The 25,703-nt window shown below is 45.3% G+C and overlaps 1 protein-coding gene across 2 annotated transcripts in view; it reads left to right on the forward strand.

Annotated features, from left to right (window-relative positions):
- The window catches only part of RARA (retinoic acid receptor alpha), a 154,778-nt gene that overhangs the window by 100,442 nt on the left and 28,633 nt on the right, over window positions 1-25,703 (forward strand). The window lies entirely within an intron of this gene.

Consider the following 25,703-nt stretch of genomic DNA (forward strand, 5'->3'; position numbering starts at 1 on the left):
GGTTGATTGTGTGTGCCGGTTCTGTGCAAATCAAAGGAAAGCCGTCATTGCCCATAAGGAAAATTCCCAGACACACAGTGAGAGTTTTGCGTTTGGGCAAGGGGACTCCCCCCACCCCCACCACTTTCTTTCTTTCTTTTTTAAAAATTGTGCTGGTGTGTTTCACCCCACCAAGCGTATGTTGAGGGCTCCTCCCTTACTTTCGGGAAACTCGGTCACCCAGATCGGAAATATTGTCATCCGTGTTCGGAACAAGGCAAAAACTTCTAATCTGTCTCTGCACCACATGAACATTTTCGTTTGCTTTCTTCTCTCTCTCTCTCTCTCTCTTCTCTCTCTCTCTCTTTTTGCTTCTCTCCCCCCCCCCGCCATATTCCCCAGCGGTGGATAACACAGTCCCATGGCCTATTTAATTTCTTCTATCTGTTGTTAAGCCACTGTTTCTAGGTAACAGTTGGGAATCGCATTTGGATTGTGTGTGTGTGTGTGTGTTTTGTTTTTGTGTTTTTGTTTCTGTAAATTTGAGCCGGTTTCTGAAGTGGAAGGAAACACAGCAGAGGTTTGCTGTGTTAAGTAACCCCCCCCCTTCTCCTCCCTCCCTCCCCTCCACACCCCACCCCTCCAGCTGGGTGTTCAGTTCCCAGCTCCTGATAAGGTCTCTGACAAAATCCAATTAACTAAATAGTACACCAAGCCTTTTTAATCTTTCTATATATACATATGCGAACGGCCTCTCTCTGTGGGTGAGTGAGTGGGTGGGTGAGCGAAGGGGGGGGGAGAATGTTGGCATGGAAAATCGACTGAATTTGCGGTGTGGATCCTTCAGGACCTTTTGCAGTGTGATGCCTTTTTATATATAAAAAAGTATTGCATCTTCACATCCCCCAAGAATGGAAAAGCCTTACTGTAACCACAGTTCATTCTCTGCAAAAAAAAAAAACCTCAGTTCCCTGTGTCCTTTCCTCCCCCACCCCCCCACCCCAAATCCCTTTCTTGTCCAAGTAAACTTTATTGTTCTTCCTAAACCTCTCCCTAATTGCTATCCCAGGCCCTTCCTGGAGTGTGTGGGTTTCTAATCTGTCTGTGATTTGGATTTGAGTTATGTGTGTTCCCTTCCTCCCTTCCAATTTTTCTCCCTTTAGTTATTTCCCAGAGAATTGTGTGTAGGATAGGGGCAGGGTTGCTTTTGAAACTGTAGTTTCTGTTGCAAATGACTGTGGGGAGGGGGCTGGACCACTGTGCACTCCCGCCTGGGAAACGGTGCAGAGGGTGAAATTTGCAATGATGATTATTATTATTTTAACCCCAAACTGCATACTACTTAGATCAGTGTTTTTCAACCACTGTTCCGTGGCACACTAGTGTGCCGCGAGATGTTGCCTGGTGTGCCGTGGGAAAATTACGTTATATAGTCAATATAGGCACAGGGTTAAATTTTTTAACATTTTCTAATGGTGGTGTGCCTCGTGATTTTTTTCATGAAACAAGTGTGCCTTTGCCCAAAAAAGGTTGAAAAACACTGACTTAGATATATCGTCCTGTTGGTTTGAAACCCAAACTTCAGAGATGGCTGCCTGGGCCTGAACAGACAAACTTCTCAAACTTTCTCCTAGAGAGCCACCCCGCAAAAACACCATGACTTTCGAGACTGACTCCTGTCACTTTTCACAAAAAATGTGACTTTGATTTAACCCTTAATGTACTTTTAACTTCTCTTCTGCTCCCTTATCTGGAGAGGAGTTGAGCAAAGAAGGACTAGGTGGGCATTATTAATGGGGGGGGGACAGCTCACTCTAGTTGCCTTCATCTCTTGCAAACCGGGCAGAGCCGAGAATTTGCTCCTCCTCACAAGTGTGGTTTGGTGTGCACATAAACAACAGGTATGAATAATAAGAGCTTTGAGCATTTGCGTACATTTTTTGGGACCAGTGATTGCAATCAGCAGAAAAGGTAAAGGTTTTACTGGCCTGTGCCAAGTCATGATAAAGGGGGGAGGTTTGGTTTCTTAATGCTTCCTTGGGGGCAGGGAAGAAGGGGGTCTTTCTGCATACAGAAAATCCACTTGTGTGAGAGAGAAGGCTTCTACCTTAACATTCTCAGTGCCATGCTCTTTTACTATGGGAGGGAAGAGGGATTCCACTGGTTGTCGTCTAATGGAGAGCATTCAGGTATGCACCTCCTCTGCTTGCGGTGGAACAGTCCCAAGGCAACATGGGCTGCTTGATTCTGCTAACTTTTTCAACCAGCTCCCAGTAATTCATACGCAGCAACCCTGAAACGCAGGCCAACATTATTATCCCCATTTTACAGATGCAAAATGTAAATGTTCAGGGCTCATGTGAGATTTGAACTAGGGACATCCCTAGCATCTGATGTGGGACACTGTGGTGTAAAATAATAAATAATAATAATAATAATAATAATAATAATAATAATAATTTATTATTTATGCCTTGCCCATCTCACTGGGTTCCCCAGCTACTTTGGGCAGCTTCCAACCCAATAAAAACACAGCAACACCAGACATAAAAAACTTCCTGATACAGGGATACAGTTGTGTAGGTTATATATTCCCTTGACATCTAATGGGAGGGCATTCCACAGGGCGGGTGCCACTACCGAGAAGGCCCTTCTGCCTTGTTCCCTGTAATATCACTTCTTACAGTGAGAGAACCGCCCACATGAATGCTATGACATTGCTTTGCATTTGTACTTCTGTTCTTGCAAACACAGATCAAGGCAAAACAAGAATGAGAGTCTTAATCTCAGAGTTGTGGGCTCGAGCCCTATGTTGGGCAAAAGATTCCTTTGTTGCAGGAGGTTGGAGTAGATGACCCCCGTAGTCCCTTTCAACTCTACAATTCTATGATTCTATGAATGGGTACAACGTGGTTAGCAAATGGAAACAGGAAAGAACTACGCTGGTTAGATCTGTTAGTGGCTGAGTTAATATCTCAAGGAAAGGAATCTCCTGAGTGAAATCCAAAGATTTCCATTGCCCCTCCTCAGCACAGTTAGCCAATGCAAGTCTGTATGTACCTAGCCTGTATGTTGCGTGCCATATGAATATTGACTCTGCTCACAACATTTATTGCCAGGTCACTTCCCCACGGTAATATTCTGTGCAGCGACATCACAAAGCTTCATGCCAACTCTGGTGAAAGGCACGTAGAGCTCCCAGGGCAGCTCTGGACTTTCCTAGGGGCTGCTGGCTTGCAGATGTGGCCATGTCTGGGTAGATGCACGCAGCAAAGAGTGTGAAGAAATGGTCAGTTTCTGCATAGGGTGCTGTTGCAGGGAAGATTGTCTTTTTGTGTTGTGCTGTGGGGTTGTAGAGAGTGTTCATCGTTTGAACCTGCCCTGAGATATTGGATGAATATTGGATAAGGATGAATACTCCAGTAGCTAACTGTCTGCAGTATTTTTAGTTTGCTTGGGCTTTATGCTATTGTTGCTGTTGCTGCTGCTGCTGCTGTTGCCGTCGCCATGGACAAGTGGTAGTTAGGGAATTGCTCCTTCCAGCAAGAGGATGTGGTTCGGAGCCCACTTCCAGCGTGACTTAGTGGCCTGTGGACAGAATTCTGGGATTGGGAGGTTAGGGTTCAAATCTCTACGCAGCTGCGGGCCCAAGTCACTGCCCCTCTTCCTCCTAGGCTATCCCATTTATCTCTGTTTGTGTGTTTGCGCCATGAGCTGTGTTTGTATTGAATCACTGAGGCGGAGATGTGATTGTGTTTGAGTGTGTTAGATAACACAGGCTCATAACAAGGTTGATATGAGGATAAAACGGAATAATCCCCCGTGAGCCACCCAGAAGACCTTGGTGGAAGGGCAGGGTACAAATGCAGATAATAAATAACATTTTATCACGTAGGAAAGCCTGTTTTATGCATATTTTATATTTCTTTATTGAAAAATAAAAAGTACGTAAGGCAAGTGCACAGAGTATGATAAGACTTCTTTTTTCTCTGTGTGTGTCTTACCTTACTCTGTTCCTGTTTTATAAATGAAGAACTGGGGCACAGCTAAGGATCAGCTTCACTGTAATGCAGGCACAAGGAATCTGTTCTTGGCATCTGCCTGTCTTGAGAGACAATGGAGTGGCTCCTCTCTGGGGCACAAGCCCTCCAGATATTGTGGGTCTCCAACCTTAACAACTCCAGCCAGGATGGCCAATAATTGGGAGTTATAGTCCAGCAACATATGGAAGGACACAAGTGATTCTTTGGCCAAGGTGGAGCCTGAGCTCAGGTTCCTCCATGAACCAAGCCCATCAGACTAACCACTGTCTTTCATGCTTACACTGAGAGATCACTCCATGTGCTCTTTCTTGCCCCACTCCAAAGTTGAGAAGATGGGGGTTTAATCTAGGAAGTGGCTTCACTCTGCTCCTGCGTCCGCATGTCTTGTGTTGAGAACCCTTGCACTGTAGTTCCCCTGTCTTTAAGGGCAGTTCCATGCTTGAAAAGGCCCATCCTTCCAATTCCAGGTTGGTGCCACACCATAGAAGAAAAGGAGGCCCTCCATGGCTCCATTCTGCGCTTCCAAGTCCCTTTTATTTCAGCCACCATTTTCAAAACTTCGATGTGGATAGGCTCGCCTGGAGCCGAGAGCAAACTGGAGTGAATATGTATCCGTGCACACCAAGAGAATAACAGGAGTGCACACACAAAGAAATCCAAGGAGCAGGAACACACACACACACACACACACACACACACAATGAGGAATGTGCGAACAGGAACATATGTCTGGATAAGAACATATAGCTGAAAAGCCACACCCTTGAGCAGCTTGCAAAGCAGCTAAACGGAGAATGGCAGCCACAATAAAATGCAGAATCCAACACGCTCAAACACAGTCACATTTCTGCCTTGATGATTCAACACAAAGTAAATACATGGCTAATGTTGCATCTACACACACACACACACACACACACACACGCGAGAAAGCTCTACACTGCTGTATCACTGGCCTCCCTTTCCTTTAAACACAGAGGGCACAGGACAAGAGAAAATGCAGATGCACAGAATAGCTCTGGGTGGTGATGGGGGGGGGGGGGAAGAGAGGCAGGAAAGAGGAATTTAAGTGCCAATATCCGGCTGCTGCTTACCATCAATGTCTGAAATTCCTAGCTGGCTTTTCTCTCTCTCCCCTTCCTCCCGCCCCCCACCTTCTTTTCCCCAAAAGACACACACTCTCTCTCTCCCCACCCACCCACCCAACTCCTGTTGTTCTCCAAAGGGACTTGGCCACATCTGTCACACAACCCTGGTCTACCTGTATTTCAAGCAAACCTGATATCCACAGGGCTCCTGCAGTTCAGTGGCTTCCTGGGGTGAACAATATTTTGCCTTCAATCCGCATGGGGGCTCATTAAAGCCTTTAGGAGCTACTTTGTGAGTAGCTGTTCCTCACCCCCCCCACACACACCTTGGGGGAAAACCTGCCCCCCATCAGTGCATCCACCTTTCGCTTGGTTGGGGAATTCTCTTTCCACCCCACATTTCTTCATATTCTGGTTTGTTTCCTGTGTTGTTAAGTCTCTTCTCTCGCTGCTTGTAATGTCCTTCTTACCTTCTCCTGGCGGACCAGGAGGGTCCCCCCCCCCAGGAATAATTTGCTTTGCTGTTTCCATGCCCTGGCACCCCCACCTGCTGTTTGTTCTGGAATGGGGGGAGGGGGAAACACACAACGAAAACAGCTTTCAGAATCTCCAGTATTATAAGGTGTTTGTGTCCGAATACATTCTAGGGGTGCCTATGTAGAATGTCAGGCTTGTTGGGGTTTGTTGTGTTGATACCTTCATCCCCAACCCTCCCTCCTTTTGGGAATCTGCATGCTTGGCTTTCATCCTTTTTCTTTTTTTTTCTGGTTCCTGCCTGGGGTGGGGGTGAAGAGGAGGATGGGATCGGCAGCAGGGGGAGAGCTGCAGAACCGGAAGTCAGGGATGTCTGCAAAGGAGTTATTTATAGCTGAGGCTGGCTTTCCTGGAGCTTTGAGTGGCGCAGAAGGGAAATCTCTGGCAATTCCGTATGGCTCGCAAGGGAAATCCTTTTGGCGTAGATTTAAATGGGAGAGGGCGTTCTGCATCACCAAAAGAGGTGGCGGGCTCCTTCGGAAGCCTTGCAGACTGGTTTTCCAGGCTGGCCCTGGTTTTCCTTTTCTTTTCTCTCTCCCCCCCCCTTTTATTTTATTTTTACACCTTGTGTTTAAAAGCACGTCCACCAAGGGCTAGAAAATATGCCAGATTTTTAAAGAGACAGCACCCATTTCCCCCTGCGTACAGGCAGCTTAAGACTCCGGGGTTTTTACCAGACCAATTCATCACCTCCACATTTGAATAGGAAAGACATTTATTTATGCAGTTCCACATAAGTTTATAGACCTCACCAACACATACACCATAGCCCCACAGGTACAGATGAGTTCAGATGAGACCATGGGCCAGAGTTACAGACATACAGCTTTTGCCATCCTCCCTACCCGCAGCTTCACACATGTCACACATGTCCGTAGGTCAGTGGGAAGCCCCTACCCCCACCCCAATGTTAGATCTGGATACCCTAGAAATAGAACCGTGCCTAGAATGATCAAGTTACAGGTAGGTAGCCGTGTTGGTCTGCCATAGTCGGAAAAAAAAAAAAATTCCTTCCAGTAGCACCTTAGAGACCAACTAAGTTTGTTATTGGTATGAGCTTTCGTGTGCATGCACACTTCTTCAGAATGATCAAAACAGTCCAAGAAGGTAGCCCAAGTCTTACTTAAAGGAGATCAGAATTCCACAACTGAAATAAGCTTTGTGCTTTAAGCAGATTCGGCATATTGCATTATGTTTACAAAGGTGAAATTGCAAGGCATGAACCAATCATCAATAGGGCGGGAAGGCGGAGATATAGGGCTGCTGTAAGGTCAGTAATAGGGCAAAGGAAGTGCACAGGTAACCAAAGCATAAATTCTTGGATAGCTTAGTTGGTTAGAGCATGGTGCTGATAACGCCAGGGTTGCAGGTTCGATTCCTGTATGGGACAGCTACATATTCCTGCATTGCATGGGGTTGGACTAGATGGTCCTCAGGGTCCCTTCCAACTCTGAGTCTATTCTTGCTGCCTCGTGTTTTGAAATTTTACTGCACATCTTCAAGCTTATTTCCAAAGGCTTGAGGACTAGAATTTAGTTGTTTTAAAGAATGTTGAGTTAAATCTGGTTCCATATCTTGTGTTCTATAATTTATGCTTTTTTTTTTTTTAGTAAGCCCATGTCTTCAGTGGTGAAATAAAACCCGTTGACTACAGCTACAGTTCAGGTTGTGAAGATATGGGTTCAAATCCTTTCTCAGATACAGACTTGCTCTGCGCTCACTAGTAACTTGGTCTGTAAGGAGGGAGTCAGATAATCATCATTTCCCAAAGGGCGTTAATTTTTGTGGTTACTGAGGGGTTGGGTCTAAATTGAATTAGTTTGTGTGTCTAACAAGCAATTGATTCTCCAGCCAGCACTTATTGGGAGCTGTGACAATATGAAATCAAAGCTGAGCTATGAAAACAAAGGGAGAGTGATGACATATCATCAGTGGTGGAATTGGGCAGAGTCAAATAGCTATGGAGTTTCAGGGGAAGATTATGGAGTTCTGGCAAAATGTTTCATTTGCATTCCTCATAAGGTATAATTATCTCAGCCTCAGTTCCTTCAGCCATAAAAATGGGCACATTAAATAACCACTTCATAGGATTGTTGTGAGAGATGGACTAAGATAAAAACTGCAAATGGAAATTGTAATAGGAGCAAACCCTGTTCCCTTTCAGCAGAACTGACTTATGTATAATGACATTATTATTATAGTTAGTTAGTTAGTTAGTTAGTTCTTTTTATCAGCTGTCTTTTAGAAACAGCACAATATAAGCCACAATAATACAAAATTAAGATAAAATACCAAGGAAATAAATAGCCTTAAAAAAAGAAATAAATGTCTGCAAGATTACAATGCAGGGATCAAAGACTGACCCAGTTCACATATCACAGTAAACCATAGTTAATGGTTTGCTGTGAATGTAGTGATTGCTCCCACTCCTTTCCTGATGGAAGTGGGATCAACAAACCACAATTCCTGGCTCATTGTTCTGTCCGAACCAGATATGGTTGCCTTTTGACTATAGATTTGAACATGTGGCAATTGTTTCAAAGCCAATCTAGCTCAGCTAATCAATTTTATCAGTGTGGGAAACTTCCAAAGCATATTTGAGAGGGCACACCATGCAAGTTGAGCATTCTGAGAAAAATTAAAACATGAAACTATATAGAATTCTAAAAAAAAAAAGCTATCCAACAAAGATATAAAGAAGAAGAAATATAGTTGGGCAATGAACTTTACATCAAGTTGTAGAATGTTATTATAATTTATTACAGCAGGTAAATTGTTCTATTGAGGATATAGATGAACTCTTGAGTAAAACGGTATTGCCAGAAATATGAGAAGATGATAAACAAGAACTGGATCTTCCAGTTTCTGAACTAGAAGCAATTGAAGCTGTTAAGATTCTGAAAATTAATAAGGCACCGGATCTTGTGTCACTTCAGAATAACGCAGAAAGATTTAAAAATTCCTTCCAGTAGCACCTTAGAGACCAACTAAGTTGTTATTGGTGTGAGCTTTCATGTGCATGCACACTTCTTCAGATATCTGAAGCATGCACACAAAAGCTCATACCAAGAACAAACTTAGTTGGTCTCTAAGGTGCTACTGGAAGGAATTTATATATTTTTATTTGACTATGGCAGACCAACACGGCTACCTACCTGTAACAGAAAGATTATATTATATTAGCCTGCCAATTAACTGAAGTTTTCCCAGAATATACTACAAAGGACAGGATATTGAACACATGGTGGAGTTTGTGTTTTTCTTAATTCTGGAGAAAAACCTTAATCAGATGAGTCACTCCAGCTTACATCCTGGTTTAGCGGTACGTTTTGAAGTGCAGGAGCTCATCATGTCAATTCCCATAGCTACACCCCTAAGGAGAGTCCAATTATTCAGCCACGGGAGAGTTGGGTGATCTCAGGCTACTTACTGTCTGAGCCTCACATACCGAACAATGGAATCATATGCAAGGCCAGACCCGTCCTCCAATTCCCCAAGCTTACAACACTGTCAATACTGCTCTAGTAGATGATGTCATTGCTCCCTCCTGTGAAAAAAACAACAGGCGTTATGCTCTTCCTCATTCCTGCTCCCCTACACCACTGTTGATTTTATAAAATGTTGATGTCCATGTTAAAACTGCTCAATGGATTATATCTTAAGTATATACATAGAAACTAATCAGGCTTTTTGAAGGGAGGAACTAGCCCATAGCAAAAGGTTTTGAACATTATTATTTACAGATGGCAATAATAATAAAGCTGCGTTACATTTCACTGGTGCTGAGAAAAGGCCTTGGATAAGGTGGAATGGACATTTTTATCCAAGGCCTTGATCTTAGTCGGCATCAGACCATATACAAGTAAATGAATCCATCTGATTTGCAAGGTACCCACTGCAAAAGTTATACCAGACAAAATCACATTAGCATATGGGACTAAGGAGGCCCTTCCATAGTCTTCACTCTTAACTCTAGTAATAGAGGGGGCTCCCTGTTGCAGCTTTTAGAAGGACAGTTGGTTTGCAAGTCAACCAAAGACAGGTTAACATAACATAATTTGCAGAAATGGTTTGTGCTAGGGATAGCCTGTCATTGCAGATTGCCAGAAAGGTTAGCCAGTGGTCAGGGATGATGGGAGTTGTAGTCCAGTATATTTGGAAAAGTGCCATATAGGCTACCCCTGGTGTGTATGCAAAAAGCAAGGCAAGATTCCTTTCCACATCTAGTGGTTTTCACATAGTCTGGCAGTTCCCATACAGTGGTGCCTCTGGTTACGAACTTAATTCATTCTGGAGGTCCGTTCTTAACCTGAAACCATTCTTAACCTGAGGTACCACTTTAGCCAATGGGCCTCCCGCTACCGCTGCACTGCCAATGTGCGGGTTTCTGTTCTCATCCTGGGGCAAATTCTTAACCCAATGGTACTACTTCCGGGTTAGTGGAGTGTGTAACCCGAAGTGTTTGTAACTCAGGTACCACTGTACTGACAATCATTTATCACAGTCCAGAGTTGCAAGAAAGTGCTGGGCTTCATCTCACTGCACCAGAATGCTCCAAGAATATTGTCTCTGGCAATTTGTGCTCTTGTCCCAGAAATCTCTGCCACGGTAGGAATTCCTCTGCAGGCAAATCCACGTGGACCCCGGGTGGGCTGAAAGTAGAAAGTTTGTAAATCGCAGGAAGTCCTTCCTAGCACATCTATCCTCAAGGCCATCTTCTGTAACCTAAGACAATCCTCACTTGGATAACGAACAAAGCTCATTGTCTCTGGAGTTAATTTTTTTGCTCTTATCCTCCCTGTGGTTTGACTAGATCAGTGGCCAAGGTGATTTGTTTTAATAACTTGAAGACTTCAGAAAGTTTTTTTTTTGGGGGGGGGGGGAGAATGTGAGTATCAGGTAGTGCTCCCAACCACTTCCGTCTCCATGAAATGTTTTTAACTACGGTACCTTACCATACTTGAGGACTGGTGTGGGAAGCAAAAGGGAATTCTCCCCAGCAGCTTTGAAGTAATTAGGGACTTTTGTGGTGGGTGATCTTTTAGCTGTTTTCTTGCAAAGGTATCTGAAGAAGTGTGCATGCACACGAAAGCTCATACCAAGAACAAACTTAGTTGGTCTCTAAGGTGCTACTGGAAAGAATTTTTTATTTTGTTCTTGCAAAGGGAGAGTCTGTGAGAAATGGTCAGTAGGGGTGTGATAAATTATGTGTTGTTGTTTTTTTAATCTGGAGGGCTTCTGAGGAGGTCGGGGTGGCAAGAAGGTGGGCAAACCTATTTAACATACTTAACACAAGCATAGTTAACAAACAAAAAAGCTTAAACATTTCAAAAGAAAACATTGCTAAGTGAAATCAATAGTAAAATGCACATTTATAACAGCATATTACTCTCATGTTTCTGTGATAAACTGGCTTGCTCCTACATTTCAGTCTTTTACTTCACTTCTCATGCCATAAAAAATCTTTTAAAAAATACTGTGGTCACCAGTGCTGGCAGGTAGGACTAGAAGGTACAGTTGACTAGAGAGTAACCAAAACAAAACCTTGTTCTAACTATTAAACGGGTAACGCTTGCCTTGAGTTTTACCACTTCAGGCTGCAGGTATGGGAGCTCCCATTCCCTAGTTTGTTGTTGTTCATGTCGTTCAGTCGTGTCCGACTCTTCGTGACCCCATGGACCAGAGCACACCAGGCACGCCTATCCTTCACTGCCTCTCGCAGTTTGGCCAAACTCGGTTAGTAGCTTCGAGAACACTGTCCAAACCATGTCATCCTCTCATCCCCTCTCCTTGTGCCCTCCATCTTTCCCAACATCAGGGTCTTTTCTAAGGAGTCTTCCTCTTCTCATGAGGTGGCCAAAGTACTGGAGCCTCAACTTCAGGATCTGTCCTTCTAGTGAGCACTCAGGGCTGATTTCTTTAAGAATGGATAGGTTTGATCTCTTGCAGTCCATGGGACTCTCAAGAGTCTCCTCCAGCACCATAATTCAAAAGCATCAATTCTTCGGCGATCAGCCTTCTTGATGGTCCAGCTCTCACTTCCGTACATTACTACTGGGAAAACCATAGCTTTAACTATACGGACCTTTGTCGGCAAGGCGATGTCTTTGTTTTTTAAGATGCTGTCTAGGTTTGTCATTGCTTTTCTCCAAGAGCAGGTGTCTCTAATTTCGTGACTGCTGTCACCATCTGCAGTGATCATGGAACCCAAGAAAGTGAATCTCTCACTGCCTCCATTGTCTTCCCCTTCTATTTGCCAGGAGGTGATGGGACCAGTGGCCATGATCTTAGTTTTTTTGATGTTGAGCTTCAGACCATATTTTGCGCTCTCCTCTTTCATATCATCACTTCCACTGGCCTTGTTGTTAGTAGCGTTCCATGACAAAAGATTCCCCGCATGTAGAAAAGTAGTCTGTCAGGCTTGGCCAAAATCCTTCTGACTGAAATCCTGGCCCTATTCAGGCATTCGCATGAGTGCGCATGGGCTAAAGGTCCCCCAATATGCCTCTGTGTGTGTGTGTTTCAGACTTTCCATGCATTGAGAGGGAAGATCTGAAGGCCACGTTCTAAGCAAAATGCACTTTGAATCTCCTTTCGGATCTTCACTCTCAAAGCAGGAAATTCTGACGCAGAGCCAGCGTCATGGGGATGTTGTGGGTGGGCACCCCCATCACACGTCCACCCCAGATGCCATCTTGAAATGATTCAGACGACACGGATTATCACCACAGTAATAACTCAAGGCTGAGAGCCAAATTCCTGCCCGTCCCATCCCCCACCCCCATTTTGAGTCATGGCTCTGCTAGGCCTTCGGGAAGTAAACACTACCTCACAAAGTTCCTGTGAAGATTAAAAGAAACAACTCCACACATGTTGCTCTGCGAGGGAAGTCTTTTGGTAGGAGGCTGGTACGCAAACGCAGCCAGGTTGCAAAGAGAATGGGCCTTCTGGATCTGTCTAGCTTGCCTGCGAAATCTGGAGAACTTGCACCTGAACACCCCTGACCATTCCTTCCCACTGCAAGTGTTTTGCTCCAGCACTGGATTACTTTTATATATTTTTCACTTCACAGTTTAGCCTTAAGTCTGTTCCACCTCGCCCATGTAATTTAAAACCCATGGCTGCTTGGTCAAATGCCAGTGTGAAAGCAGGATGGTGGTTCCATCCTCTCTATTGAAATCTAGAGCTGTTGTCGTCGCTTGTATGTGTGTTAGGGTTTGGGGGGGGCAGGGGCTACTCTACAGTTATGTATGAACATGTAGGGGGACTTTCTGGTAGTTCCCTCACTGTGAGAATTGAAGTTACAGGGAACCAGGCAGAAGAGGGCCTTCTCAGTAGCGGCACCCTCCCTGTGGATGACTGAAGGCAGCGCTGTATAGGAAAGTTATTAATGTTTATTTTATTATGTTTTTGTATATGCTGGAAGCTGCCCAGAGTGGCTGGGGGGGGGGTAACCCAGTTAGAAGGGCAGGGTACAAATAATAACATTATCATCATCATCATCTAGCTGCAGAAACTATTTTAACTTCAGGAGCAACAAACAGCAGTCCTGGTTTGGATGTAATGGGAAGCTAAGGCTTCTTCATCTCACTCATAGAATAGATTCATAGATTAACAGAAGTTGGAAGGGACCCCGAGGGTCATCTGTCTATTCCAACTCCCGGCAACGCAGGACTCTTGCCCAACATGGGACTGGAACCCACGACCCTGAGATTAATAGTTTCATGCTCTACCAAGTGAGCTAGCTGCTCTTAACAAGGAGAGAAGCAAAGTGGGAGTCAGCATTTGACTTACTGTCATGTGCAAATGTAGCAATTGCCTGTGTATTTACACACACACACACACACACACACACACACACACACACAAACTATTTTTGAATGTCCACAATCCACAGGTTCATTTCTGCATGTCGACAGTGCACCACCCAATGCGATATGCTTTGGATTGTTCTCTGGGATGAGCGCCTTGACAGCTGTCTGCACTGAAATGTAAAAGTGAGGACTGTTCAGTTTTAGGTGGATGGTGACCAGGCGAAAAGTCCCTGCACCGTTTCATTACGTGGAAATTAAAAGTGCTATTTGTAAGGGAGCAAATTCTCTCTTTGGGACTTGTGGGCTGGCTATTAAAGAAATGCAGCTTGTTTGCATGTTGGATGGCTCTCTGTGGGGAAGTGTGAGGAGGCTCCTCAACAAATTGATGGGATGTAATAAGGTTGCTGGTGTCTGCCCTCCCCACCCCCTTAGGTCTGTAGTGGGAAATCTGGTGTGATGAAGTTTCATCAGTTTGGAAGCTACTAAGCAGCTGTTGGACAGCTGATTTAGAGCTTAGAGAGTTCTAGAGGTATCCCCAAATCCTATCATCTTGTGAGTGTGTGTGTGTGTGTGTGTGTGTGTGTTGGGGAGAGTTAATCACTTTTGCATTGGTCATATAGTAGCATAGTGTGACCCTCCTCTCTCTCTCATTTACTGTCTCCCCCAGGGGCGGAGGAAGGGGGGTGCAGTGGGTGCAGGCCGCCCTGGGTGTCACCACTGGGGGGGGGGTGTGACAAAATGCTGGGCGGCACTCACCTGGGAGGGACGCATTGACTTGGGCGTGCACAGGCACCATGCTGCCCAAACGGTCTTCCCCCTGCCTCCCCCCCCCCAGCTGTAGGGCAGCTGAGTGGGAGGAGGCAGGCAGACTCCGGAGGCCCTGCGGTGCGCCCCGCCCCTATGGATGGCGTGGCTCGTCCTGCCCCTGGGCGCACAACCCCAGGCGCCTGAGCGGCTTCCTCCGTCGCTGGTCTCCCCAATCCCCACTCCCCTGTTCAGGTTCATACCAGTTGCCCTGGTTGGTTGGTTGCTTTGTTTGTTTGTAAGAAAGCAAAACTTAATTCAGTTAGGAATGACTCCCAAATTTAGGATTTGAGGCATTAGACTGCTATCCTCTCTTGGTGGAAGTGTTCATTTTTAGATCTCCCTTGTTTCTAGTGCAGTATGTTTGCCAGAAAATTTTGAATTAGAATAATTTGCATGGGGCAGTTTGCATCAGAAAAACTGGAAAAAAAAATTCTGATGCCCTAGACTAAGATACCTACTTTAGCATGTCTGCTTTACTTTTATTTAGTAAACAAGCTTAACAGTTTTGAAACTGCCAAACTTGCCTAATATTGCATTAGCAAGTGGCATCTGTTCGCTGTTACTAATGAGCTTATGAAACGGGGGGGTGGGGGTGGATTCCATCCCACATTGTTGCATCTCTGGTTTGTTTGGGAATCTTTTATGTAATTTATTGGTTTAAGAAAAGGACATATGTCGCTGACTGAGCTTCTTATAAAATAGCAGTGTGTGCAATGAAATAACTCTTCTTGAAATAATCAATAGTGCTATTTCTCTGTCTTAAGAACACTATTAAATGAAAGCGGTCCGTTTAAAATAAGGCTTCCCAATTCAGCTGTCCACCCAAATGGAAAATAAAACCCTGGCAGCAGAAAGGTGTTCCATAGTTATGGAGCACCTGCCAAAGGTTTGGCTGCATCCACACCATACATTTAAAGCACTACAATACCACTGTAAACAGTTATGCTTTCCTTGAAAGAATTCTGGGAGCTGCCATTTGTTAAGGGTGCTGAGACCCCCATTCTCCTCAGAGAGATACAGTTCCTAGAATGGTTCAACAGTCAGTCCCTCCTCACAGGGAATTGCAGCTCTTTGAGGGGAATAGGGGTTATCCGACCCCTTAATAACAATAGCTCCCAGAATTCTTTGAGGAAACCCATGGCTGTTTACAGTGGTATCGAAGTGATTTAAATGCATGGTGTGGGTGTCGCCTTTCTAGTGTGGGGCATGCGCACTGCAGCTCTCCCCATATCATGGACAGACACTTAAATTGTGTCCTGGAAGTTATTGAAAGCCGCTATGACTCTAGACCAGGGGTTTTCAGTAATGGCGGCAAGCTTGCCCACCACTGCCTATCTTTTCCCTGCATTGCACAGGAAAGTGCTGGGTGTGCTCAGTCTAGCACACACACTATTTGTACAGGGCAGTGGTGAAGCTTAGTAGGCCTGGCCAGTGCATGGACTCGAGAACACTTGCCATAATCCTCTACAACTTGCATGTGCGCACAAGCTCTTTGGCAGATAAGTTGGTGTTGACAAGGTGCTCCGAAGCACTACTGAAAAGCAGTGATCTAGAGCAGCCTTCTCCATCCGTTGGCTAATCTGGCTGGGGACTCAAGATGGAAGAACTCTGCTCTAGAGCACCAGCTTTATCATCTTCCACCCTCCCCTTAGATCACTTTCTCACTCTCCCTTCCCAACCCACGTTCCAGGTTTATTGAGAGAATGGAGCAATGGGGTGACAGGTCCTTTAGGGGAAATAGCTGCCGCTTAATGTTGGAGCACAGCCTTTGCATCGAGAAAGGCACCAGGTTTGATCCCCTGCATCTCCAGCTAGGACAGACTCCTGTCTGCAACCCTGGAACACCGGTCTGAGTTGCCTATATACTGACCCAATATGAAAATCCTCGAAATGAGGATTTTGAGCTGCAGTTCAAGCATGCATTCATTTTTCAAAAGGGAGCATATGCTGTTGTTTTGTTTTGATTGCATGTCTTGCGTCTAAACGAATCTTTGAACGGGGGGGGGGCCTGGAAGGTCCAGCTGTAGACTTGGACGTTATCCCTGCCAAATCTGCAAGGGCCATCTGTACTTGCTCAGAGGCACTTGCTCCCAAGAATTCGAAGACCAAGCACTGAAAATAAATTCCAGGGCTGAGCCTTCTGCTGAAGATTCAATGAGCCCAAGCCAGGGCAGTACTTGATCCTGCGAAGGGTGGCTTATAAAGGCACGGAGTCCAAAGACCTTTCCTCTGCTTGTGTTATCTGCTAGCTGCTGTTTGTCGAAGAGAGCAGTCTGTCTCTTTCCAGCCAGCACAGGAATTCAAAGCATGCAGGGGCCCTTCACTGCCGGAGATCTTATCTTCAGGAAGCTGCACACAGTCGTTGCCTCCCAGCCACGCCCTGAGATGTAGCTGACAGGAGCCCGAAAGGAGGAGAGGGAGAGGGAGACCCGGGAGCCCTGCCTTCCTCTAGAGACTGATCCACACAAGGATTTGCGTCCTTTGCCTCTGGCTTTCCTTTCCTGACTCTCTTCTCCCTACTGCATTCTTTGGAAAGGAATTTTAGTGTAGTTCCCAGGGGGAAATGGGACGCACAGAGCTATTCTTCCAAGTCCCACCTTTTGCTGCCATGTTTCAATCACAGCTCTTTAAACACAGAATGGAAGTCACAGTGTTTTGTTTTTAAATCGATGACTTTTGATGTATCCATTGCTTCTTGTTCTTTCTTGGTTTTACGAACTGTTGTGAGGACTTCCGGTGAATAGCAGGATACAAATTCTCCTCCTAAGCATGTAAACAGGGCCCTGTCTTACAGAATTGTTGAGAGAGGAAATGGGGGTGGTGGTGGTGATACCTTGATTCCTTTTGGAAACTGCAAGTGTTTATCGATCTATGATTAGCAGAGGTTCATGGCAGGGGTGCTGACAGGAACCTTTTGCCAGTACAGTGGTACCTTGGGTTACAGACGCCTCAGGTTACAGACGCTTCAGGTTACAGACTCCGCTAACCCAGAAATAGTACCTCGGGTTAAGAATTTTGCTTCAGGATGAGAACAGAAATCGTGTGGTGCTGGCGCAGTGGCAGCAGGAGGCCCCATTAGCTAAAGTGGTACCTCAGGTAAAGAAAAGTTTCAGGTTAAGAACGGACCTCCAGAACGAATTAAGTTCTTAACCTGAGGTACCACTGCACTGGGAGTTGAAGCAAGATATTAAAAACAATAACAGTGAAGAAGTTGGTGCCATAGAGCATAGCCAGAGTGCCTATACAGCCAGCTCTCTCACAGTCGAGATCCAAGCCAATGAAGTATTTACTATTCTCAGTTCCAGCCCCAAGACCTTCTATATCTTGGAGATCTTTCTCCTTCCCCCCCCCCCTTAGTAATGTGGGTCGCTTTCTTGTCCCCCTTCCTTTCTGTATCCTGCTATTTGTTCTTTATCTTTTTTTGGGGTTGTGGTGGCTGTTGTTCTTTGAGATCGTAAGCCTGTGGGCAGAACTTTCTTGTTCTGTACAGCACTTAATTTATAGGTGCTTAATTAATAATGACTATCATTTAAAGTAAAGCACTGGGTCTAAGCAAGCCAGTTTTGCTTTCTCTCTGGCTCGGCTCCAAGCCTGCCACTGGGTTATGGATTAAGTGCGGGGACGGCAGGTTGAGATGGCAAGTTGAGACGGGCTGTGCAGGGACTGCTGTGCCGAGAGAGGCATCTGTTGACCCAGCTGGGAGATGTGGAGTTCCGGCAGGGACAAGGTTCCTATTTATTCAGTGGCATCCTGCTGGCTCAGAGGTGGGGTTGTGTGTGTGAGAGAGAGAGAGAGAGAAAGAGAGAGAGAGAGAGAGAGAGAGTGCAGGTCAGCAGGAGCCCCCCCTCCCTCCAGTGGGGATGTCTGGGGTGTGTCTGACCGGGTTTCCTGTGCAAAGGGCTCAAGGAAAGCAAAGCCATGTGGATTCCAGGCTGCTGAGTGAGGTGGCCATTCCTCTTGGCAGAAGGAAGGGAAGGTTCCCTTAGAAGCTGCACCAGAAACAGATTTGCAGCTGAGCTTTTTCTTTCAGTGCTTATTATTTGTTGGGAGGAAAGAGAGGAGGTCCAGTGGGTTGAAGCAGAGAATGTGGAGAATCCTCCAAGACAAATGATTTCCACATAATGCACAAATTTTATTTCATTTGTTGCATTTATAGACTGCCCTTTTCCCAAGTGCATTGGATTGGGAATCCTTTTCGTCTCAGCAGGGTTCCTGACTACGGGAAGCATCCCAAGTGCATTTGTTTTGCTGGTTGGTTGGTTTCTTTATAAAAAAACTATTTCTCTACAGCCCTTCCCGTAAACATCATAAGGCGATGTACAAAAATGCATTAAACTTACTTACAGAAGAAATAAAACAGTGTGGCCAAGTACATAAGGTTGAAATAGACATATTAAGTTATTATGGCCAGTAGTCTGTTGTCAATGGATTGTGCTTTGAAACCCCCTTCAGCTCTTCATTGTAAACATGTGCAAATCTGAACTCCCGCTGATGTCAGTGTGTCCCGTCCCCCCCAAATTTTGATGGTGGATTTATACAGGACTGTCCACACACCTTTCCACTTCATTGTTTGTTCTGCATTGTGTTACTGCACAACTGCCATCTGGAAGGGCACCCTTCATGCTACAGTCAACAAAAGTGAGACCCTGCCCTCAATAACATTTATGGTATGAAAAGTACAGGTACCTTTAATAGAAAGGTATGGGGCATGTACTGATTGGAAACAAAGCAGTATGACTTCCCCAAAACTTTTAGCAGGCACAAATGATACTGAAAGAGAATTATGTATAACTACCCTGATACCCTGGTGGCACTGTGGGTTAAACCACAGAGCCTAGAGCTTGCCGATCAGAAGGTCGACGTTTTGAATCCCTGTGACGGGGTGAGCTCCCATTGCTGGGTCCCAGCTCCTGCCCACCTGGCACTTCGAAAGCACGTCAAAGTGCAAGTAGATGAATAGGTACCACCCCAGCGGGAAGGTAAACGGCATTTACATGCGCTGCTCTGGTTCACCAGAAGCGGCTTAGTCATGCTGGCCACATGATCCGGAAGCTGTACACCGACTCCCTTGGCCAGTAACGCGAGATGAGCGCCGCAACCCCAGAGTCGGACATGACTGGACCTAATGGTCAGGGGTCCCTTTACCTTTACCTTACCCTGATGCCATCATGAGCACAAATAATCACAAATAAAAATTGGACATCAGTAGGCATTTTTCAGGCAAGCACCTGCATGGACCTTTGGGGGCAATCATGAGCAGTCATGCTAAAATGGATAAGTGGTTGGTGCTAAATGAATACTTGATGTTTATTATTACTGTTGTTATTTTTAAGGTTCGCCCAGATGTATTCTTCCCTCCCCCCACAAAAAAGGGTGATCAACTGAATTGGATCCAACAGCTATGTCACATGCACAACTATGGATGGAACATAGCAGGGTGGACATCTAGGAAAAGTTCCATATCCCTTATAGCAGGGGTGGCCAACTCCCAAGACACTGCGATCTACTCACAAGTTAAAGACTGGCAGTGATCTACCCCTTTTGGGGGTTCAGGTCGAACTTGTTGAGCTTCTTTTAGGGAGGAGGGAAGGCCCGTTTTGGGGGGGGGGGTGAAGGGCCAAAATGTTGAGCTTCATTGGGGGAGCCACTGATCTACCAATGAACTACCACAGATGTCCCGTGATCTACCGGCAGATCACGATCTACCTGTTGGACGTGCATGCCCTATAGTGTGGGAAGTCAATTGCAGTTTTGCTTGTGGTGGGAGAGGAATGATTGATTAGCGCCAGAAGCCACCCGTCTGGAAGCAGCTCTTGTCCACATTCCGCAGCGCACCAATACTTGGCCTGCAAATGAGTGGCGCTTCGCAAAACCTCTTCGCTTTACTCTGTTTGGCAGGAGAGGGTGTCCCAGCACCCCTCTCCTACCTGCCAGCAGCCACACTTAAGTATACAACCAAAATGCTCATTCCTATTAAAAAAATAAATAAATTGAAAATGTGTGTGTTGGGAAAAGGAGGGAAGGAAGGTCCTTCCTCCTCCTCCTCCTCCTCACCCCACCTCCAGCGACATGCCACTGCGCATCAGAATCTTGTCAAATCCATACTTTGCCGGTGCTTGCTCTCTGCCAAGGAAGTTCTTAAATTATATAAAAGAGGCGATAAATTATTGACACCTCTCTCTCCGTCACTTTAATGGATCCGCTTCCTCAAATGGGAGCTGTGATTTATTCAGTGTACAGGCCTGGAGGAGGGGGAGGGTGTTCAAAGCGAGCCACTACTACTACATGCTGGGCTTTGCTGAGCATTGAAAATGGCTCATCCCAACCCCCATCCTGGGAGCACAGCTCCCATCCAAATGGTTTGTGTACCTGATAGACAGTGGAGGCCTCCCCCTGGTCATTTGGGCAGGTGGCTGTGCTTAGGGCAGGTTAAAGCATTCAGTAGGGGGTGGGTGAAACTCTCTCTTGTCCAGTTTTCCTCCTTGGAGAACCCCCTGATGAAGCTTCCTAACGAAGAACCCCGGTGTTCTCTGGGACACAGCTGGAAAACTACCCTTTTTGGGATGTGAGGATGCAAACCGATATTTTCAACCCCCACAGGCCTGTGAGTTTTTGAGTCGACTCTTAAGGGTTTCAGGAAGGATCTTTCCCAGCCCCCTTACCTGACAGACAGGAGATCTCTAGCTGGAGGTGTGTTGTGTTGAAATGGCAACCTCGGTTGTTCAGGGGGTGCGTTATGCTACTTTTCTATTTCTCTGCAGGTGTGTTCCCAAGCCTGTATTTGCTTTGGTAACATTTGCAGGGGAGAATCGATGGGTGAGAAGGGAAGGTGCTTTATTTTTCCTGCATCTTCTCAATCATCCTTTGCACATGCCTCCCCTCCCCATATCCATTTCCCCTTAGCTGCTTCATTTCAGAGCTATTGCTGGCATGTGGGGTGCATTTGCAGGGGAGAGCCAGCAGACAAGGGGAGGATTATTCCCCCCTCCCTTGGTTTTATGTGGTTTATATCCTGCCCTTTGGAGAGATCTTTCCTCTTCACAAGCCTATTTCTCCCTGGCATTTTGAATCTTTTTGGTAGCTTGTTTTTACTTTTGGGGATCTTTTTCACATGTTAACATTAAGAACATCAGGTTACCACCCAACAGTTGCTAAGGAGAGACGCGGGCGACTGAGCCTTGGACCATGTGAAGCAATGACTAAAAGGAGAAGAAACAAAATATAAAATTTAAAAATTTAAAAAATCCTTCCAGTAGCACCTTAGAGACCAACTAAGTTTGTTCTTGGTATGAGCTTTCATGTGCATGCACACTTGGTCTCTAAGGTGCTACTGGAAGGATTTTTTGATTTTATATTTGTTTTGACTATGGCAGACCAACACGACTACCTACCTGTAATAGGAGAAGAGGAAGAGATCTTTTCTGAATAACTCCAGCCACCTCCCATAACTTTACAAAGTGGCTAAATGGCCAGCAGTCACAGGAAAACCTGTGCGCCTTGAACGTGTGAAAGAGAATCCTGGGTATTAGGGGAATGTGTGTATTGTGGTAGGGCTCTAATTGAAAGATTAATCCACAAAGGCTTCTGTTGATTGATTGGCGGGGGGCCAGTTTTGATCTATGAAAGCAAATTTTAATGGGGCTGTGAATAAAGGGCACCCTTTGGATGCTGTTTTGGGTCTGCTGTGTGCCTGTAATAGGGAACGGAGAAATGTTAAAGGCAGCTCTCCGTTGTGTAACAGTGGGTGGCCACTTCTGTTGAATCGCAAGCTCTCCCACACTCCCCCCAGTATCTTACAAAGGAACCTCCATTGATGCTTTTTTTTGGTCCTATGCAACTGCACTTAATTAACGGATCTAATCGATTCATTTATAAAGTGGCATATTATTAATCAGCTGAAGTAATTCCTTGTCATCGGTTGACAGCCTCTTCTCTGATATTTCAGGAAAATTTTCAGCATGGCCTTGGAGAAGCAGATTTGTTTCTCCCTGCCACAATTGTATCGCGAGCTCCTATTTTCCTCTGCCAAACGTTGAAGTGTGTGCAAATACAACACTTGAGGAGCACTGGCAGAGCGGAGGCCTCAAGCCTTTGAGGAAAGAAAGTGTCATGACCCTATTGAACGCCTTGGGAAAACAGTCCTAAAAACCAACAAGTATATGCTAAGTCTATGAACGAGAGCCTTGCCCTGTAAAAACATTTCGCTGCTTTGACTTTTTCTTTAAAAAAAAAAAAAGCTCCTCCCATCTCCCACCAATTTTTATATTTCATTCCTCAGTGTGAGGTGGTGGCCAAACAACCGTGGGGAAGAATCCCTGTTGACTCACTTTGTCAAACAAAGGTGTGCTCTATAAACACAAAGGTAAAATGCCCTATTTGAGGCCTCTCGGGATCCTTTGTGGAGAGAGTGGGGGGGGGGGAGTCACCTCCTCCCTGGTTTCGGCCTGAGCTTTGCCCTCCCAAAATCAAGGGAAGTAGAGACTTGGGAGCAAGGGGTGGACATCTGACTTCAGAGCAGGTATGCAAGAAAACAGAAGGCAGAGCTGGGAAACTCTATTTCTGTTATCCCTAACAGACAGCATTTCTCATTTAAGCTCCTGTATACCTGAAGGAGCGTCTCCACCCCCATCATTCAGCCCGGACACTGAGATCCAGCGCCGAGGGCCTTCTGTCGGTTCCCTCACTGCGAGAAGCAAAACTACAGGGAACCAGGCAGAGGGCCTTCTCGGTAGTGGCGCCCGGCCTGTGGAACGCCCTCCCATTAGAAGTCAAGGGAATAAACAACTACCTGACATTCAGAAAATACCTGAAGGCAGCCCTGTTTAGGGAAGTTTTTAAACTGTGATATTTTAAATGTATTTTAATATTTGATGGAAGCCGCCCAGAGTGGCTGGGGAGACCCAGCCAGATGGGTGGGGTACAAATAATAAACTTTAAAGCACATCAAATACACCTTGACTACCCTTCTCTCTCTCCCCCCCCCCAAAAAAAATCTGGGAGCTCAAGTTTCCTCCTAACAGAGCTACAATTCACAGTAACCTGAACAAATTATAGTTCCCAGGATTCTTTGGGAGAAGTCATGTGCTTTAAAGGTGCATTGCGTGTTGTGGCACCTGGACTAGATAAGAATAGATTTGCCCAGTGCTCTTGAGCAGGAACAAAAACCTGCCAGCCCTTGCTGTCCAGTGTTAGTGTAATTTCTTTCCCCATACCAGAGTTATTCAGTGGTGGAATGCAATAAACTAGGTAAGGCTGCTGACCTAGGGACAGTGAGAAGCTATGACATGGCCACTCTGGTTTGGTTTGCCAATAACACCAAGTCATGGTTTGTTTAACAAATCAGAAGTGAACCCGGACGTGCAAACAAATGGTGGCTTGGCTATATATTAGGCTATATTAAAAAAAAAAAAAAAAATTATTATTACGGCCATTGGCCCATCACGCACGATTTTTCAAACAACATATGTATACTTAGCCTTTCTACTTAGAACTTCGAAAGAACTTTAAAGTAACAGACTAAGCAGTAAATTTACAATGGTGGCTTGTTTCCCATCTCCTCTTGCCTCCTGCCTATGTAGTTTGATGAGCGTCTGGGGTGGGGTGGCCAAACAAACCGTAGCTAAGGAAGGGTGCTGGGTTCATAAGTAACGCCAAGCCATAGGTTCATAAGCCGAGGTTCATAAACCAACAACAAACCATGGTTTCATACTGTGGTTTGTTGACAGCAAGCAAGCCATAGTTATGTGCAAACCTTTCCCAACAGCTTGATGTTAAGCCATGGTTTTCGTCTACCATCTAGAACACATGCCATGGTGAAAAAAGAAAGAATTATACAGTTCACTAGTTTACTCATACGTTTTATTTATTCTATTTATATCCTGCTGGTAGAGCATGAGGCGCCTTAATATCAGGGTCGTGGGTTTGAGCCCCACATCGGGCAAAAAGATTCCTGCATTGCAAGGGGTTGGACTAGATGACCCTTATGGTCCCTTCCAACTCTGCAATTCTGTGATACCTTCAAGGAGCTTAAAAGTGTCATGCATAATTCTCCCAAGTGAGCTTCATGGATAAGTGGGCATAGGAGCCCAGGTCCTGCCAGTCCTAGTCCGACACTTGGCAATTACAGAATGCTCTCGGTATATTACATGTTTTGCAGCCCTGCCTAGATTGTACCTGGGGCAGGTGCCCTTATAGTCTCCCCTTCATCGCATTATTGCTCTTTCTCAGCCAGTGGATTTTGCTTTGTTACAACAAGAATCTATGTCTTCTTTTATTCGTCAGGCTTTTTAGTGTCCCACACCCCATATAAAAGCACATTGAAAACAAAGCTGTTTTTTTAAAAAATCAGCTACATAGGTTTACCCCTGGCCAACGAAAGCTGACGCAAGTAGGGAAAGATTTTAAAGGCTTCCAGAGGGGCAACTGCAATTTTATCTTGCAGCAAAAGCAAACCAAGAGCTTCAGGGGACTGCAAAACATATAATGGCATAAGCTTTCATCATATGAGGTGGGCCTGAATCCATGACATTATACAACTGATGATCTTTAAGGTGCCACAAGACTCTGATCTTAAAAGGGGTTCGCGAATCAGTGACTCTCCATAGGGTGACCAGGTTACAGAGTTGTAGGGCAGGGGTGGGGGCGATTGAGGATCTCTTTCCGTATGCCCTATTTGTCCAAATATGATGTGAAAATGTATTAATTCAGAGGATGTTCTCAGCAGATCTGAGAGGCACATATTGAGTTAGGAAATGCCGTTGTATTATTGCCTTAACTTCTCTTCGATGTGCCACCATCAAAGCTGAAGCTTTTATAGAACTCGGCTCATTTTCTTGTCCACTTGTTTCTTGTTCCCTTCTGTTTATTGCACAAGGAGGAATCCAGGTGAGCTGGTTTTAATCTTGGAGGGCTGTTGTGATGTGACTTTTCAAAAATTATTATCTTTATTGCAAGTATAACAGAAGGAAAAAAGAAAGAAGCAACGTCAGCTAACATAAAAAAAAAGAAAAACCCATCAATCCTAATTCGAATGTGTATATTAATATAGGCAGTCTGCATGTCCAAGTAGATATCCAAACAAGATTGATTATAATATATTTGTAGAAAGGGCAGTAATGCATGGGGGTTGCTCATCCTTCTAGCCTTGCAATACGAGTCTTTCTGCAAACATAAGGGCTCTCAGGATTAACTTTAGTTGTTTGTCCCCCACATTAGAGGAATATAATTTAAATGTTTGTGAACATCAGCAAACACCAAGGATTTTTCCAAAGCAAAAATAATGTGAACAACACTTTCTGACTCACAAGAAGACACTTCAGGTCCTGCCTACATTATATGCCTCAAAGAGGCACGATCGCCATTACACCACCAGCATCTGTCTGAACCAGCCAGTTTCTTCCTGTGAGTCCCCGGAATTTAGGGATCCTCCACACTTCTGC

The sequence above is a fragment of the Lacerta agilis genome, chromosome 14 (genome assembly GCF_009819535.1).
Source record: "Lacerta agilis isolate rLacAgi1 chromosome 14, rLacAgi1.pri, whole genome shotgun sequence".
NCBI lineage: Eukaryota > Metazoa > Chordata > Lepidosauria > Squamata > Lacertidae > Lacerta > Lacerta agilis.